Below are 14,118 nucleotides of genomic sequence, written 5' to 3'. Positions count from 1 at the left end.
GGACAAACCCAGCCAAGCCTCACAGGAACAAAGGACACTGGCCTAGGCAGCAACAAAGGATATGTTGGACTCTCGAGTGAGTCACTCCCCTTCCTTTGGTCAGTTTAGCACTGTGATGGGGTAATGCTCACTTGACTCTGACAGGGGGAGGAGGCAAAGCCAAGAGGGAAGAAAGAACATGATAAAAGGGAGAGACATTTGCCATGCTTTTCCTCTCTCTTCCATCTCCATCTACAGATATCACCACCGAGCGACTGAAGCACTGATCAAAGGGGAGAGCCTGGCTGAAGGGCAACCAGCCAGCCTGTTATGAGAAGCACCTAAATTTGTAAGGGCATTGAAAATGTTAAGACCAACTTTGAATGCATTTTGCTTTTATTTCATTTGACCAAATCTGACTTGTTATGCTTTGACTTATAATCACTTAAAATCTATCTTTGTAGTTAATAAATGTTTGTTTATTCTACCTGCATTTGATTTAAAGCAGGGGTGACCAACCAACCTGTAGCTCCAGAGCTGCATGCAGCTCTTCAGAAGTTAATATGCGGCTAGGAGCCAACTCTGGGGAAAAATGGTGGGTGCTCAGCACCCACTGGTAGCCCTATCGACTCCCCTGCTGATTTGCCATTTCATTGCGCAGTTCGATGGCTCTCGAAAGATAAAGTTATTTCCTATTTTTTCGAGCTCCTGGAACCAGTAAAATTGTTTATGGAGGAGAAGCACAGAATACATCCTGAGCTTACAGATCCTGGATGGGTTCTAGACTTGGCATTTCTTGCAGATATGCTGCTGCATTTGGATAAACTAAACATGGACTTACAAGGAACATTTTGGTTGCTCTCTGATCTTGTGCAGGGCATATTTGTGTTCATGAACAAACTGCAGTTGTTTCACAGACAAATGTTTGAAGGAGAGCTGACATACTTTCCCTCAATGTCACAACTCCCAGCCAGATCAAAAGAAGATGCAGCAGAACTCCTAAAACGGAGCACAACTAGGTATGCAGGCATGATTAGAGATCTTAAGGATGGTTTTGAGGAAAGTTTCCAAGATTTGCAGTGGAAAAGACCTTAAATCAGATTTGATTGATGCTTTTAGTGCTGAAGCCGATTGTCTGAACCCCCTTTAGTCACTGACAAAGCAACATCCTAGATGGAAATAACAGAACTTTTGAAAGACGACAGATTGAAATCTGTTCAGAAGACAGAGTGAACCTTTACTTTCAGGACATCTGTTCCAAAGGATAAATACCTCAACATCAGAGGTGCAGCCCTAAAATTAATCTCAATGTTTGCCTTGACCTGTTTTTGTGAGTCTGTTTTCTCTAGACTTAAACTGTCACTGAAGAGAACTGCTGCATGTGAGCACAACTGAACACAAACCAAATTTCAAGGGAATTGTTGAAAGAAAAGATTACCAGAAGTCCCACTAAGTAAAAGATTAAGTTATTATCATTAACTATACATTATAAACATATAATAAATATACATTATCAACTTATATAATGATTATGTGTGAGCATTATATATATACACACACACACACCCCTATATATTCATTAGAAATTACTGTTGCTCTTTGGCAATGTACACTGGTAACTTCTGGTTCCTTCTCAGGCTCAGGTTGGCCACCCCTGCTTTATAGCATGTCAGAGACTCCTCTTGGGATAACAAGCCTGATACATATCAATTTCTTTGTTAAATTGATGGACTCACATAAGCTTGCATCATCCAGCGAGCATAACTGGACACTGCAAGATGGAGGTTCCTAGGGTTGTGTCTGGGACTAGAGATACTGGCTAGTGTCATTTGATTGCACAATCCAAGGAGCAGCTTCCATGCCAGAGGCTGTGCGTGAATAGCCCAGGAGTAGGGGTACACCAGAGCAGGGAAAGGCTGGCTCCCAGAGTCAAGGATTGGAGTGACCTAGCAGATCACCAGTCTAAATAACACAAGGGGAACATCACAATGGTACAGTGAGCAGGATGTATGTGCAGCTTGTTACTCCAAGTGGAGTTCACACTCTAAGCCCTGATATTTGTGATTTTAAATGAGTCTTAAGTGCAGTGGCTAAGAACAGTCAGGAGAAGGTGACAGCTTTGTTATTTTCTGTTTGCTTATTTCAGGAAAGGAAAGAAGGAAAATGAGTGAAAGCAGTGAAGCGATTGCAAAGTTGGAGCTTTTTAGGTTGTAGGTTGCAGAAAAGGAGAGGGAGCACCAGAGATTATTGCAACTAAAAGATATGGAGATAAAGTAAAAAGAGAGAGAGAGAAGAAAAAGAAAGAGTAAGCCACAGAGCAGGCTGCACACAGAAGGGCCATGGAAGAAAAAGAGAGATAGAGAGAGAGGGGTGGGGAGGGAGAAAGAGTAAGAGAGCAGGAAGGAAGAGAGAGAGCGCAAACACACCAACTGGACCCGCTAGAGAAGCAGAACCAGAAGCTCCCGAACCCAACAACTCCCATCACTCCAAAAATCCACAAACAGGAATACTTATGTCCTGCATACAGTGAAGAGGATGATATTGCTGAATATCTGACTACCTTCAAAAGGCTGTGTGTAATACATAAAATTTCTGATGATAAGATTGTTCTGTGACAGGTTTGATCACAGAAACCCCCTTGGGACTGTCACCTGATGTGCTGAGACTACCCCTGAGCCCATTTTCTCTGCCAGTTTGGGCCTCCATAACACTGCCTTGTTGAGCCAGACAGGCCAGTCTGCTCCAACACAGACCCATGGTCTGAACCACATGCCCCAAAGCTGCAGACTTAACTGAAAACAGCTTAAGAAGTGCTCCTGTCTCCAGCACCAAGATGCCCAGCTCCCAATGGGATCCAAACCCCAAATAAATCTATTTTACTCTGTATAATGCTTATACAGGGTAAACTCATAATTTTTCTGCCCTCTATAACACCAATAGAGAGATGTGCACAGTTGTTTGCTCCCCCAGGTATTAATTACTTACTCTGTGTTAATTATTAAGCAAAAGTGATTTTATTAAGTATAAAAGGTAGGATTTAAGTGATTCCAAGTAATAACAGACAGAACAAAGTAAGTCACCAAGCAAAATAAAACAAAACATGCAAATCTAAGCCTAATACATTAAGAAACTGATTACAGATAAAATCTCACCCTCAGATGTTCCAATAAGTTTCTTTCACAGACTGGACTCCTTCCTAGTCTGGGCCCAATCCTTTCCCCTGGTAAAGTTCTTGTTCACTCCAGCTCAGGAGGTAACTAGAGGATTTCTCATGACTGGAACCCCCTTTGTTCTGTTTCACCCCCCTTATACAGCTTTGGCACAAGGTGGGAATCTTGTCTCTCTGGGTCCCCACCCCTCCTTCTAAATGGAAAAGCACCAGATTTAAGATGGATTCTAGTACCAGGTGACATGGTCACATGTCCTGTGAGACCCCCAAGCCTTCATTCTTCCTGGCCTGACACACAGGAACGCTTGCAAGTAAACAGACCCATTTACAACCAATTGTCCTAGTTGATGGAAACCACCATTAATGGCTCACACTTTGCATAATTACAATAGGACCTCAGAGTTATATTTCATATTTGTAGTTTCAGATACAAGAATGATACATTTATGCAAATAGGATGACAACATTCAGTAGATTATAAGCTTTGTAATGATACAAGAGACCTTTTGCATGAAGCATATTCCAATTACATTATATTCAAACTTATTAGCATATTTTCATAAATTCACATGGAGTGCAACGTTACCAGTTCCTACCCTGATTGTGAAATTAACTGGTAAAACTCGAAAACTATTCAATGGAATACCTATTGAAGATGCTCTAGTCTATTGTAAATTTAAAGACATTGTTTTGCGACATTTTCAGATAACCCTTGAAACATATAGAATGAAATTTAAGAATCTTAAGAGGGATATCAGTATGAGTAATGGGGACTATGTAAACAAAATGAAAGATTTGTTGAGAAAATGGGTTGGTGGTAAAGCAGTGGCAAATTTTGAAGGAATGTTTGATTTTGTTGCTCAAAAGCATTTCCTAAGCATACGTAAGGCTGAAGTAAAGCACTGTCTATGGGCCAAAGATGTAAAGTCTGTGGATGAGGTGGCTTTTTTAGCTGATGCCTTTGAACAGACTCAGGCATCTGCTGAGGGCAGGGCACAGAAGGAGGGGCTTAAAACTTGTTTGAAGGGAAGAGTTCATTTTGCCCGGGAAGAGAGAAGGAGGTTGGGAGCCTAAACATTCCCTTACCCAAAAACATTCCTCCAACCCTCATCCCAAATCTCCTGTAAAAGCAGAAGAGTGCAAAAGGTGCTATCAGTGTAATTCCACTGATCACCTGAGGAATAAATGCCCTGTGCTAGGAGGAAGCAGGCAACCAATAGCTCATGTTAGTTCTCTGTCCTCAACACAGAAACCCCCTAAGCAATTGAAACCTATCATATTGGTTTTGTGAGGTTAGCCTCTGCAAAACCATATACAGAGCACGTTAAGGCTGTCCAAATTGATGACAGAGAATACTTGGGGCAGAGAGCTACAGGGGGCCCAGATATCTGTGGTTAAGCAAAATGTGGTCCCAAAAGCAGTATGTTGCCTTGTCAAATGGCAGAGATTGTGGGAGTGGGTGAAAGCAGATTCCTCATACCCCTAGCCAAAATCCATGTAGATTGGGAAGGTTTGGAAAGTGTTTTGACTGTGGGGGTAATAGAACACCTCCTAGCTGACCTGCTTCTTGGTAATGATTTTTTCTATGTAGCTCAGGTCAAAGGATTTTCCTGCAGCAGGAAGGAGTTTTATGCTGGGACCCCTGAGGGAAGGGGTAAGGTCTCAGGAACTGCTGACAGAATGAGAGAGAGTCTCCTTGATTCTTCTACAGCAGGAGGAAGCCACATGCTTCCAAGTGGGAGGGTGGTTGAGACCAACTCCTGCACTGCAGCTGGAGGCAACACCACATCTGGAAGGGATGGGGGTATAATGCCTGCCTGGGATAGAACTGTCCAGGTTGTTAGCTGCCAGCAGGTTGCAGCTGAACCAGAGGCAAAACTGGCTCTAGGGAGCATAGAGCAATGTGTCCCAGATGAGAGCCCAAGAAGGAGCAGGTGATCTCACAAACCACTGAGGTAGGCTAGGATTCCTGTGACTGTAACATAGGGAAGCAGTGCGCTTCCAAGTATGGGAGGGGCCGAGGCTAGCTCCTTTCCAGCAGAAGGCAGCATGCCCTCAGGCACAGGGGCAGGAGAGGTGTTGTCAGTGATTAAGGAAACTGTCCTAGTTGCTAGCTGGCAGAGTTTTGCAGATGAACAAGAGATAGAACCCTTTCTAGGGAGCACAGAGAAATGTGTCTTAGAAGGAGGCCCAGAGGAGGAAACTGGGGAAGGAATAGTGGGGGTACAGGAATGTCTCCTCACTAGTCTCTTGGGGCAGAATACCCAGGCCACTAGGAGGATGGCTGGGTCAGCATCTGTCCACCCAGGCACTCAGCCTGTGACCCAGGTTTTGAGAAAGAACTGTGTAACTGTCCTCCTGGAGGGGAGCAGTCACACAGCTGACTTCTCAGGGACAGAGAAAGGGGTGGCAGAGGGTACCCAAATCCAGGTCCCAATTTTTCAGGATGCTATTTCTGATAAGTTTTTGGAATGTGTGGCAAAGTACCTCTTTCTCCTCTGCTGCCTCAGTCCCCTTTTTCCCTAGAGACACAGGCTTGGGCAGAGTAAAGTCCTTCCCAGTCACACAGGGTCTGGCTGATCCTTTTCTCAGTCAGTCCCTTGCTCTGGTTTTCTCCCCTCCTGGGAAGATTGCAAGTCTTCCTGACTGGAAGAATTCAGAGTCTTGCTGCACCTGCTCACTGGCAGTTTTTCTTTTTTTTTCTCTCTCTCTTCTCCTCCCTCCACTTCCCTGCCAGGGAGGGTTTAAAAAGGTCTCCAGCAATTTGGGCCAGCTGAACCTAATTAGTTCCCTGGCAACACCTGTTCCAGCTGAACCTTATTCCTCCATGGCTATCTCCCCTCAATGAATAGGGAGAGGCCTTTTAGCCTCTCTGGGACTAATTACTATCCCTCCTTTGGTAGCTATTTGTCCTAGGTTTGCTACAAATGTAACTGTCTCTTTAAATCAAGATGCAGCTTCAATGCCTGTGATAAAAGGGAGTTGGGACCAGGAAATTGCCAGGTGGTAGTTTGCCAGAATACAAGTGACCCAACTGACAGAGAAGGGGGTATTTTCCCCCAGCCTGGTGAGACACAGAGAGCACTTATGGGAAAGCTGCTGGGAAAAGGTGAATTGGATCAAAAGGTAAACACACCTAGACCACAGAGCACAGATCACAGCCCTCTAGGGGGTAGGGAAGGTCTCAGCGCTGGGAGGGGGAAAACACAGGGTAACCTCAAAAAGGGGAGCTGGATTTTCTGCATATGTACAGTTCTGGGGTTGGAGACTGCTCCCCAAAGGATTCCCATGAACACCTATCTTGCCAGACCTGAGGCACCAAAATTCCAGAAACATGATTAAATTAAGAGCCACACAGATGGGAACACTGGAGGGAAAGAAAAGCCAGTGACTGACTACATGGGAAAGAGTCAGAGGACACTATGGGTAATGAACAAACTAACCTCAAACTACAGTATCTGAAGAGACGGTGTGGTATTATAAAGATACTTGTAAACACCCATCTATGATAAAAAATTTGGTATTAATGTAAAGTTTTGGGATAAGAATTTTGTTACTGATGTTAAACCTTATGGTAACACTAGCTCTCAGTCAATACCTAAAACAGATTTAAAGCTGATCACAGCAGAAAAACCATAATAAACCTGGTTTTCTGTGTGTGAACGGGGAAACTGAGGCACACTGCCTTATGGCCTCAATGGCTGGATGCCAATAGAACTATAACACAAACAGTCTTCGAGATAGTCAGGGACTAACCCTCTTGCAGTAAACTAAGGGGGGAGGTGTGATTTTTCTGTACCTTGGGGAACACCCAGCACCCCCATGTTCATCCTTATAATATGATTGTGTGGTATCTAATGCAAAGTTTGTCATGTCAGGTGTCTTTGGAAGGCTTATGATGTCCTGAGCATTGTTGTTATAGTAATGTTATGTTATAGGTTGTAATTCCAGGTATATAGTTATGAGGCTGAGAATGTGTCCTTATGGCCTAAAGCAAGCCCAGGCAAAGACTCTCCAAGAGCAGAGGGGCAGTTCACACCTCATCAGGGCAGGTATGGGACAAACCCAGCCCAGCCTCACAGGAACAAAGGACACTGGCCTAGGCAGCAACAAAGGATATGTTGGACTCTCGAATGAGTCACCCCTCTTCCTTTGGTTAGTTTTGCACTGCGATGAGGTAATTTTCACTTGACTCTGACGGGGCAGGGGGCAAAGCCAAGAGGGAAGAAAGAACATGATAAAAGGGAGACACATTTGCCATGCTCTTCCTCTGTCTTCGACCTACCCCTACAGACACCACACCGAGCGACTGAAGCGCTGATCAAAGGGGAGAGCCTGGCTGAAGGGCAACCTGCCAGCCTGTGGTGAGAAGCATCTAAATTTGTAAGGGCGTTGAAAGTGTTAAGATCAGCTTTGAATGCATTTTGCTTTTATTTCATTTGACCAAATCTGACTTGTTATGCTTTGACTTATAATCACTTAAAATCTATCTTTGTAGTAAATAAATCTCTTTATTTATTCTACCTGAAGCAGTGTGTTTGGTTTAAAGTGTGTCAGAGACTCCCCTTGGGATAACAAGCCTGGTGTATATCAGTTTCTTTGTTAAATTGATGAACTGGACATTTCAAGACAGAGGTTCCTAGGGTTGTGTCTGAGACCGGAGACGTTGGCTAGTGTCATTCAGTTGCACGATCTGAGGAGCAGCTTACAGGCCAGAGGCTGTGGGGAGGGGGGGTTCTCACAGCAGAGCAGGGGAAGGATGGCTCCCAGAGTCAAGGATTGGAGTGACCTAGTAGACCACTGGTCCAGATAACACCAGGGGAACATCACAATGTCACAATGGGTGCAACACAAGTTGTATGCCAGTTGGCCACCCTGATCCAAGAAATAACCAAAGATGAAGTAGTAGTGCTCAAAATATAATTATGTATAACATCCTTGTGGGAGGGACTGGACAAACAGCTAGCACTATAATATTAAAATGAAGACAGGATTTAAAAAAAATAGGGAGTAATTAAAAAAACCCTAAAATCACAAGTGAGAAAATTAAAGTGTTTCACCTCAGCTTGGAGGCTACATGAGTACCATACTGGTCACAGAAGGCCTGCATATCCCTAAACAAAACAGACGCTTCCCTTTTGGGCAGACTAAACTTTAATTATCCATTAGTGGTTTTCATTCACCTTCCTATGATGTATTTGGTACTGGCTGCTCTTGGAGATAGAATACTAGGCTAGATGGACTCAGATTTTTAAGGCCAGAAGGGGCCACTATGTTCATCTAGTTTCTAGTCCAACCTCCCGCATAACACAAGCTATGGAACCTCACCCAGTAATTCCCGTACCATGCACATAACTCCTGTTTAAACTATAGCATCTCTTTTAGAAAGATATCCAGTATTGATTTAAAGATTAAAATGGAGCATTGTTCTGATCCAGTATGGCAATTCCTCTCTTTCTATAAAAATCCCATTGGTTTCAGCATTCAGAATATTTTACTTTTTTATTAATTCTCTAGCAAATTTATATTTTTAACAACAGATTATGAACAATTTTGTGCTGGAAATTTACAAAGATTTTTCAGAAATAGAGGAATTTTTTCTTTAAAATGTAAGATCCCTGTTTTGTTATATCTCCAGCTGGTCTGTAGAGCAAATACCTCTTAATGTTACTGCATTTTAGGGTTCAATTATACCTGGAAAATAGTAACTAATCCCACATCTATCAGGCTGCTGTGTCCCAATGAAATATATACAGAACTGAGACTATTGGAAGATGTCATTCAAATGTATTAGACTTCATCGGTTTTAGAAATGACTACCCAATGGCAAATGTTTAAGAAATGCAAAGTTTTATGTTCTGAGACAGAAAGTTTGTGAGTTTAGGAAAGAAAGAAGTCTCTAATCAAAAATAGTGAGAGGAAAGATGATCCAGTAGTTTGGCCAACATCCTGGGACTTTGGAGACCAGGATTCAACTTAGTGCTCTGCCTCACACCTCCTTTGTGACCTTGAGTAAGTCATTCAGGGTTTGTCTGCATGGAAGAAGAGGTCTGGAATAGCTATTTCGAAGTGGATTAACCTAAATCCTACAAAGGTACCCATAATGTCCGCACGAGAGCTAGTGTGGAATAACTATTGCACAGTAGCTATTTCACAGTGCATTCCCTAGTAGACAAGCCCTTAGTTTACCTGGGTTTCACTTCCCCCATATGTACAATAGGGATGGTACTTCCCTTCTTAACAGGAGGGTTGTGAGGATGAATGCTAAGATTGTCAGGTGCTCAGATACGACAGTAATTGAGGCCATAGATAGAATTAAGTTGTCATTTTTAAATGTATTTGTGTATGTCAACAGGTATGTTGATTAAAGGGGACACTGTCAGATTTTGTAAGCTCTAAAATTGTTCTACGCTACAGCAGTTATTCATGATAATTTAATGTAAGCAATACATTAAAGTTGTTATGAATTGTTGAGCAATATGGTCTGGATTTCTAAAGGCACAGCTGCACGGAAGCTGGGGGTGTGAATGGATTCTTGTGTAGACATACCTCGTGTAGCTGTACTCTAGCTAGCCTGGTAAAAATAGCAGTGAGGACATAGTAGTGAGGGCTTCAGCATGGGCTGGACAAGCAAGGAAGTACCCACAAGGGTCACATAGGTTTGTGCAAGCTGTTCTGAAGCCTGTGCTACCACATCCTCTCTGTTATTTTCAGCAAACTAGCCAGATTAAAGCCAGCGGTCATGTCTGCTTGTGCTGTAAATCTCCCTCACCCACAGCCACAGTGTACATATACCCTCAGATTACTTCACATTTCTGCCACTGAGAAAAAAAGAAACAAAATGTTATTTTCAATGTAATTCTGCACATACTGTACATAGATTGACAAAACTCCAGCTGCCTGCAGTGATAGTAGAACTGGACTTTCTATATAGGGCCTACATTTCTGTATGTTCTGATGTATAAATGCACAGCCAGCAACCATCGCCAATATTAACTAACAATCTCTGTTTCACATGTAGCTTTTCTAAACCCTTCTGCAATGTATTGTCCCACTTGGGGCACTCAGTGGAGCTGCTTGTGTAGACATTGAGTTCTTGTTCTATAGTCTTTATATTTTGTAAATAGATTTAAACAATTCTTTATTCCAAACTCCTTAGGAAGTGGTCAGTGAGAACTTAAAATGAAACCAGCGCTTTTTAAAGCTTCAGAAAAGGGTGGAATTGTGTCTGAGAGTAAGTCCCACTACTGCTTTTGAAACTTGTGTTCTTTTAAAAACAAAAAAGCCTCTTCCAGCAAAAAACAGGTTTATCTTATTTCTGATATGATTCCATAATAAGTGAATTGCTTGGTGATTGGTGTTGTCTGAGCATAGGGCTGGGAGTCACGAACCCCTGAGTCCCACTATGGCTTTGCAAAAGTCACAGACGCAGGAGTTATAATCAAGCTTGCATGGGCACAAAGGGGGCCCAGCTCAGGACATGCCTATGCATTTTGGGGATTTTGTAGAAATAGTTTATTAATTTCACCCAAATCCCCTCAGTGCTCTAGGGATGATGTGCTATAAGAAAGCACGTCTGGGGCATGGTAAAGGGGGCTGGCTAATCAATTGGAATTTCCATAAGGGCTTGTCTACACTAGAAGCATGACAGTGGCACAGCTACAGCACTGTACCTATGCCGCTGTAGCACTGTAGTGTAGATGCTTCCTATAATGATGGAAGGGAGTTTTCCATCACTGTATAAATCCACCTTTCCAAGAGGTGGTAGCTAAGTTGACAGAAGAGTCCATTTAAAAGATAATTAACCAATAGCTTGCAATTTATGTTAACTTTACGGAGAAAAAATAGCCAAAAATTATCTGCAGTCTCCAAGTCACAAAGGGATAATGAATATTGTATTAAAGTTTTACAAAGTAATTCTTTTCTCCTCTAAATTTAATAGAAATGAAAGCCATTAAGTCACCAGGGAGTTTTGGTAAAGGATATGGAATTTGGTACCATTACTGAAAAAGTTTTTAGCAATTTAGGCAAGGAAGGAAATCATCCAAGACAGGGCATACACAAAAGGTATACAGATCAATTCCTTTCTAAAAAGTTAATCATATATGGACCATAGAGTGGGTAATGACGTTAACTTAGGTTTTATAACTCAATATTTGACAGCTAACCATTTCAAAATGGAATAATAATTTTATTCCGACCCCACACATACACCTTTGCAAGCATCATCATGACTACATAGAAAGGCAGTGGAACAATGTCTTTTGTCTATTCCATTGTTGATTAATGAAAGTTTCTGAAGAATCATTGCAAACCACCTCCCTTCTCTCTCTTTCAAGACAACAAAGTTGGCTAAGAACATGTGCAATTAATCATTTCCATGCTATTGTGGCCAATACTGTATACAGTACATTCAGGCTAAAGCATACCCTGTTCTCTTTTTAAATGATTGAAACAAAAGTAGTGTCTGAAAGCCTAACAGACTAGTGCCAGATTGCTTTATGTTATCCTTTAAATAGATAGAAAAAAGTAGTCAGAAATTAGTGTGGCATTGTTGTATCCCTTGTCCACCATACTTATTTCAAATACTGTAAAATCTTGATAAATGAGAGGGCAACAGACCCCACCTCCATTTTGATCACAGCGTCCAGGTTGATCCTAAAACAATGAACCTTCAAAGTCAGACATGTGCAACAAACCACTGGCCATGCTAATGCCAAGATAATCAGTCAGATTGTAGCTGGCTTTAGGTGCTACTCTCAGAAGCTTTAACATTCTTTACCCATAGCCAAATGCCACTTGGAAAGGTAGGAAATTCTTTCCTGACTTTGCTGCTATCAAAGAAAATCAAATACATTATTTTCTGTTTGACCTGCTCTGGTCAATACAAATGAAGGGAAACCAAATCTCAAGAGCACCAATAGGAAGAGTATGGAAAGTAAGTTTTGATCCATAGAATGTGATTGTGTGCTGCACAGCTTTAAATCACCTTTGTGTTCCCAGTATTCTGGGCTAGTTAGGGGCCAGTACAACTCCCCATGTAACTTAATCTAACTTCCTGCCTGGGAAGCCTCTGAGCAGCTCCGTCATCTACAGCTGATCAGAATAGCTGGGCAGTATTGATACAAGGAGTTTTTCTTAATTGCTCTAGTCCTATGTGACAACTGGCAGCACCCAGGACAGAAGTATATGAATGCATCTGCAAGGAAAACCCTTGGAGAGGTTTAAATTGCTGAAAAATTCACTTTCCTCAATCAGATTAACAAAGATGGTGACAGTGTCATGCATAAAACTTGCATAAAACTGGAGTTAGGTTTAAATTTGGAGCTTTAGATAAATTATGATTAATGTTAGTTTGTAGTTAAAAATCCAGCATGGCCACCGCTATTATTTTCTATTAAGAATTCCCAAGATGGAGGACACAGACTAAATTGCAATAGCAAGTCAGAAACAGGAGTTGAACAAAGTTCAGGAGAATGACTCAAAACACCTGCAGGGAGGGGCAGAAAGTGCAGTAGCTATGATGTAAGGGCAACTCTGATTAGCTGAATGGGTTGCCACCCATACAGGGAGCTCTCCGCTTGTAAGGTCAACCAATCAAAGGAGGCCAGAAACTAAATATAAGTCTGGCCCGATGCAGGATTTGTGTGTGTATAGACAGACAAATGAATGGATGAACGAGAAGAGAAGAGGATAGAAAAGAGAAGAGAAGACTAAAGAGCAGCAGCATATTTGACAAAGCAGAAGGACCCTAAATGATTCAGAGGAATTGTTGAAAGAGTGTAAGTTTAACCGTATTTGCTCCAATCCCTCAGACAGAGATAAACACCTACAAGATCTCTACCAAGCATTCTTAAAACTACAATACCCACCTGCTGAAGTAAAAAAACAGATTGACAGAGCCCGAAGAGTACCCAGAGGCCACCTACTACAGGACAGGCCCAACAAAGAAAATAACAGGACGCCACTAGCCATCATCTACAGCCCCCAACTAAAACCTCTCCAGCACATCATCAAAGATCTACAACTTATCCTTAAAGATGATCCCTCACTCTCACAGATCCTGGAAGACAGGCCAGTCCTCGCTTATAGACAGCCTCCCAACCTGAAAAAAATACTCACCAGCAGCCACACAACATACAACATAAACACTAACCCAGGAACCTATCCTTGCAACAAAGCCCGATGCCAGCTCTGTCCACATATCGATTCAAGTGACACCATCATAGGACCTAATCACATCAGCCACGCCATCAGGGGTTCATTCACCTGCACATCTACCAACGTGATATATGCCATCATGTGCCAGCAATGCCCCTCTGCCATGTACATTGGCCAAACCGGACAGTCGCTTCGCAAAAAAATAAATGGACACAAATCTGACATCAGGAATCATAACATTCAAAAACCAATGGGAGAACACTTCAACCTCTCTAACCACTCAGTGACAGACTTGAAAGTGGCAGTTTTGCAACAAAAAAACTTCAAAAACAGACTCCAAAGAGAGACTGCTGAACTCGAATTAATATGCAAATTAGACACAATTAACTCAGGCCTTAACAGAGACTGGGAATGGCTGGGTCATTACACTAATTGAATCTATTTCCCTATGTTAAGTTCTCCTCACACCTTCTATGGGTCATCTTAATTATCCCTTCAAAAGTTTTTTTCCCCTGCTGACGATAGCTCATCTCAATTGATTAGACTCTTCCTGTTGGTATGCGTACTTCCATCTTTTCATGTTCTCTGTATGTATAAATATCTCCTGTCTGTGTGTTCCATTCTATGCATCCGATGAAGTGGGCTGTAGCTCACGATAGCTCATGCTGAAATAAATTTGTTAGTCTCTAAGGTGCCACAAGTACTCTTGTTCTTTTTAATTTTTATGATGATTCTCAAGAAATGACTGAGTGTGCCTGTAAATAAACCTGAATGCCTATTTCTGAATGTGTTCTATCTCACCCCATTTT

This window comes from Gopherus evgoodei, chromosome 3 (genome assembly GCF_007399415.2).
Source record: "Gopherus evgoodei ecotype Sinaloan lineage chromosome 3, rGopEvg1_v1.p, whole genome shotgun sequence".
Lineage (NCBI taxonomy): Eukaryota > Metazoa > Chordata > Testudines > Testudinidae > Gopherus > Gopherus evgoodei.
The sequence above is the reverse complement of the archived record's forward strand: the minus strand, read 5'-3'. Positions refer to the sequence as shown.